The sequence below is a fragment of the Salmo salar genome, chromosome 16 (assembly GCF_965601325.2).
Source record: "Salmo salar chromosome 16, fSalSal1, whole genome shotgun sequence".
NCBI classification, from domain to species: Eukaryota; Metazoa; Chordata; class Actinopteri; order Salmoniformes; family Salmonidae; genus Salmo; species Salmo salar.
The window spans coordinates 38669909-38675947 of NC_138306.1; positions in this window are offsets into that span (position 1 = coordinate 38669909).

Below are 6039 nucleotides of genomic sequence, written 5' to 3' on the forward strand. Positions count from 1 at the left end.
ATTATTAATTTCGGTAGGGTCGAAAGATATCTCATTAGTAAGGGTTTCTATAGCATTAATTGTCCTCTTACTTGCCTCTGCTTTCAGTTGCCATGCCAGTACTTTGTGAGCTTTCTCTCCAAGCTCGTAATAACGCTGTTTTGATTTAGTGATGGCCCTCTCAGCTTGATATGTGTTCAGAATATTATATTTCAGTTTTTTATTTACCAAAAGCCTATATAGATCTTTAGTCGGGCCTCTTTGGTAGGTTTTCTCCAGCTCAGAGATTTCAGATTCAAGGACATTCAGTTCCGCACCGTATTTTCTCTTCAACCCTTTAGTATAGGAAATGATCTGTCCCCTCAGATAGGCTTTCAATGTGTCCCAAAGAATGAAACTGTCAGGAGCGGAGGGTTTGTTTGTCAAAGTAAAAATATTGATCTGCTCTTTGATAAATGCACAAAATTCTGGTTGCTTTAGGAGTGTAGGATTTAGTCTCCATCTATATGCTCCGTTTACCTTGTTAGGAATGGAGATTGATAATACCAGAGGAGAATGGTCGCTAAGCAATCTGGGGAGATACTCGATATCTAACACTCTATGAAACAGTTGGGTCGATAGTAAAAAGTTATCTATGCGTGTGTGTGTCTTGTGTGGGTGTGAATAAAAAGAGTAGTCCCTATCCTGTGGGTGCAACTGTCTCCAGATGTCTAGTAAATTAAGATCTTTCATGAATGACATGGTGAGCTTGGCGGCTTTGGTAAGAAGGGAGGGTTTATCCGAGGACCTATCAAGGACTGTATCTAAACAAAAATTTAGATCTCCTCCAACCAGTAGCCATCCTGGTGGTGCTTGAGCGACCTGAAGGAAGACATTCTGTATAAACATATGGTCATCGAAGTTAGGAGCATAAATATTCAGCAGGGTCCAAGACTCTGAAAACATATGCCCCTGCACCAAAACAAACCTGCCCGAGGGATCAGAGATAGTGTTGTTGACGCAGAAGGGGATGTGTCTACTTATCAAAATTGCAGTTCCTCTTGCTTTGGAGTTAAAAGAGGACGCAAAAACTTGTCCTACCCATTCCCTCTTCAATTTCTTGTGTTCGCTGGCTGTAAGATGTGTTTCTTGTAGAAACACAATATCGGCCTTTAATTTCTTAAGGTATGTATAGACTCTTTTCCTTTTAATCGGGCTGTTAAGGCCTTTTACGTTGAATGTGACATATTTTAGTGTATTAAGCATAGGTTGGGTTTGAAATATGTAACCGAATGGAAATCTCTCATATGTAAATAGTCAGGAAATGTTTCAACTTTGGTTTGAACACAGAAGTGACCTATGTGCCTCTTTAGGAAGGAAACAACAATAAACATGGAAAAAAAGGGGGAAAAAAACCCACCCACCCCGATTGTCAGACTAAAACAACAATCCCAACAATCAAACATGAATACACTTGTAGAGATACGTTGCTGCTCGCTTTCCACCTTACTCTTACTTGCTAAACCTTGGCGTAAACTAAAACCTGCGAGCTCTCTAAATTGAAAACAAACGTTGTGAATAGTCATTTATGGCTGAATAATTACTGCCCACGGTAAGGGCTGCTTGAGTCTCTTTTCGGGAGAGGAGAAACATAAATGGGGAGGAAGCGGTGGGCCTAAACCCACTTATTGCTTCGTCCAGTGGATATTGACTAAACCAAAATATAGTCTCCTGTAAATGTAATAGAACTCACCCCGGGGAAAAACAGTTAGTTGAAAATGTACAAATCAATTATAGCGACCGGATAGCGGGGTAGACGGCTCCGATATCAGCAGATCAGTCCAGATAAGAGAAAACAAACAGATTGGATCTTATCCCCCAGAGAGACCGTTTTTCAGTCGCGGTTCGGTTCTTTGAGAAAAGTGAATACTTCTCCCGGTGTGTTGAAGATATGGCATCGGCCTTTGTACTGAACTTTCATCCGCGCAGGGTGGATGAGGTAGCCGGTGATGTTCTTCTCCTTCAGTGCTTTGGCGGCAGGTCTGAACTGCTTGCGACGTCTGGCGAGATCGGCACTCATATCCGGGAAAAGGCTGACCCTCTTGCCATCGAAGGTGATGTCCCCTTTGGCTCTTGCGAGTTGCAGTATCTTCTCTCTGTCTTGGAAACGGAGGAACCTGACCAGAACGGCACGTGGGGGCTCCTCTGGCCGGGGTTTCGGCGCTGATGTTCTGTGGGCGCGTTCGATTTCCAGCGGCTTGGTGAAGTTGATTATGCCTAGGACATCCGGGATCCATTGAGTGAAGAAGCGGACCGGGTCACGGCCCTCGCTGTCCTCTTTCAATCCCACCACACGGATATTACTGCGTCTGCTCTGGTTCTCCATCTGGTCTACTTTGTTTTTGAGGTAGGCATTATCCTTCTGCAGTTCTATCAGAACCTGGTCATGTCGAGCGACGGTGTCCTCAACTGTGCTAATGCGCATCTCGGCCTCAGTCGTTCTCAGAAGGAGATCATTCATGGAGGATTTCAGGTCGTCGATGGAAGAATGGAGTTCAGCCGATTTCTTGTCAATTTTCATAGAAAGACCTTTGTTACCATCCTGAATTTCCCGGAGGAGAGTAGCCAGGATGTCTTGCGAGGCTGCCGAGAGCAATAGTCTGGAACCGTCGTCTGAGATATGAGGGCTAATGCTAAACTTGCTAGCTGTGGCATTATCGTTGTCTTGGGATTCAACGACGTTTTGGTCGTCCTTCTTGCCTCTCGGTCGGAGGTCCATGGCTCTTTGGGAAGGTAAGTATTTGACAATTTATCAGCCGATGTTAGAATATTGTTTCAACGTTGTTATTTAGGTAATAATAGGATACATTTCAAGAGCTCGGTTTGTCAACGTCTGTTCAGCTCCGCGGCATCACGTGTCTCCCCCAATTGAGATGGTTTGGATGAGTTGGACCGCAGAGTGAAGGAAAAGCAGCTAACAAGTTCTCAGCCTATGTGGGAACTCCTTCAAGACTGTTGGAAAAGCATTCTAGGTGAAGTTGGTTGAGAGAAAGCCAAGCGTGTGCAAAGCTGTCATCAAGGCAAAGGGTGGGTACTTTGAGGAATCTAAAATCTAAAATATATTTTGATTTGATTAACACTTTTTTGTTACTACATGATTGGTTACTACATGATTCCATATGTGTTATTTCATTGTTTTGATGTCTTCACTATTATTCTACAATGTATAAAATAGTACAAATTTAGAAAAACCCTTGAATGAGTAGGTGTTCTAAAACTTTTGACTGGTACTGTATATTCTAATTTTGTATTTTTTTTTTGCTAAACAGGTGGGGCTCAAAACAGATGGGCCTCTGCCCCTCCTTCCCTGAATGATGCATCGCCACTGCATATTCTTGACCTTCAACAGATGCACAGCCTTTGGCAGGGGAAAAAATGCTCTGCTGTGAGAGTAAAAGTCTCCCACTCAATGGTGTTCTGTTTCAAAGATGTATGAACGCCACCACTGGGAAGACGGACAAACAAACTAAAGCCAAAGACAAATATGCTGTTAAAATTAACAAGAATGCAGTAAGTTCAAAGACAGATCACTGTAATTTATACCATACACGTGTACAACAATTTAATTTTAATAATATTGAAGAACTAACTAACAATGGAATGTTCCTCAATAAATTGGAAGATTACGGGACTTTAAACAGGTGTCCCAACTCTGTGGCCACAAAGGATCCCATGGGGTGGTGCTTATATTTGTCCTGTTTTCAACTGCATGTGTATATCATCAAACTATTCCTATCATGTAATACTGTGTATAAAAGTACCATTGTATGTAAAGTGTATGAATAATGCATATGTAACAAAATATATGTAAAAAAAATAATTGTAAGTTACTTTTGTCCTCTGAAGAGGGGGGTGGATGGGCCAATAAAATAAATAAAAATAAAGAGGATGTAAGTGGGTGGTGAGTTTCACACTGTAAAGAACTTTAGGTGTCTAGAAAAGTGCCATGTAAGTCCAATGTATTATTATTAAATGTTTTGCTATCTTCTATAGCTTGAAGACCATGTCTTTGTACAGAGATGGAAACTGGTACAAAATACCAAAAAGGTGGACTGCAAGACTATGTTAAGTTGTTTAAAAAATATATATATATATACTGCTCAAAAAAATAAAGGGAACACTTAAACAACACATCCTAGATCTGAATGAAAGAAATAATCTTATTAAATACTTTTTTCTTTACATAGTTCAAAGTGCTGACAACAAAATCACACAAAAATAATCAGTGGAAATCCAATTTATCAACCCATGCAGGTCTGGATTTGGAGTCACACTCAAAATTAAAGTGGAAAACCACACTACAGGCTGATCCAACTTTGATGTAATGTCATTAAAACAAGTCAAGTGTGTGTGGCCTCCACGTGCCTGTATGACCTCCCTACAACGCCTGGGCATGCTCCTGATGAGGTGGCGGATGGTCTCCTGAGGAATCTCCTCCCAGACCTGCACTAAAGCATCCGCCAACTCCTGGACAGTCTGTGGTGCAACGTGGCGTTGGTGGATGGAGTGAGACATGATGTCCCAGATGTGCTCAATTGGACTCAGGTCTGGGGAACGGACGGGCCAGTCCATAGCATCAATGCCTTCCTCTTGCAGGAACTGCTGACACACTCCAGCCACATGAGGTCTAGCATTGTCTTGCATTAGGAGGAACCCAGGGCCAACCGCACCAGCATATGGTCTCACAAGGGGTCTGAGGATCTCATCTCGGTACCTAATGGCAGTCAGGCTACCTCTGGCGAGCACATGGAGGGCTGTGCGGCCCCCCAAAGAAATGCCACCCCACACCATGACTGACCCACCGCCAAACCGGTCATGCTGGAGGATGTTGCAGGCAGCAGAATGTTCTCCACGGCGTCTCCAGACTCTGTCACGTCTGTCACATGCTCAGTGTGAACCTGCTTTCATCTGTGAAGAGCACAGGGCGCCAGTGGCGAATTTGCCAATCTTGGTGTTCTCTGGCAAATGCCAAACGTCCTGCACGGTGTTGGGCTGTAAGCACAACCCCCACCTGTGGACGTCGGGCCCTCATACCACCCTCATGGAGTCTGTTTCTGACCGTTTGAGCAGACACATGCACATTTGTGGCCTGCTGGAGGTAATTTTGCAGGGCTCTGGCAGTGCTTCTCCTGCTCCTCCTTGCACAAAGGCGGAGGTAGCGGTCCTGCTGCTGGGTTGTTGCCCTCCTACGGCCTCCTCCACGTCTCCTGATGTACTGGCCTGTCTCCTGGTAGCGCCTCCATGCTCTGGACACTACGCTGACAGACACAGCAAACCTTCTTGCCACAGCTCGCATTGATGTGCCATCCTGGATGAGCTGCACTACCTGAGCCTAGAGTTGTAGATTCCGTCTCATACTACCACTAGAGTGAAAGCACCGCCAGCATTCAAAAGTGACCAAAACATCAGCCAGGAAGCATAGGAACTGAGAAGTGGTCTGTGGTCCCCACTTGCAGAACCACTCCTTTATTGGGGGTGTCTTGCTAATTGCCTATAATTTCCACCTGTTGTCTATTCCATTTGCACAACAGCATGTGAAATTTATTGTCAATCAGTGTTGCTTCCTAAGTGGACAGTTTGATTTCACAGAAGTGTGATTGACTTGCAGTTACATTGTGTTGTTTAAGTGTTCCCTTTATTTTTTTGAGCAGTGTATATATATATATATATATATAAAACCTTTATTTGAGTCAGTTAAGAACAAATTGTTATTTACAATGACATCCTACCCCGGCCAAATCCGGACGAAGCTGGGCCAATTGTGCTCTGACCTATGGGACTCCTTATTATGGCCGGATGTAATAAAGCCTGGAATCAAACCAGGGACTGTAGTGATGCCGCTTGCACTGAGATGCAGTGCCTTAGACCGCTGCACCACTCGGGAGCAAATAAATAAATAGACTATACTAAGTGCCTAGGTGCCAAATAAATTCACAAAATTGAAGTTTTCATCTTAAATCAACCAAAAAATCTACCAATATCAAATATTTTAATTTCTTTTAAACTGTGTACGCTTTACTT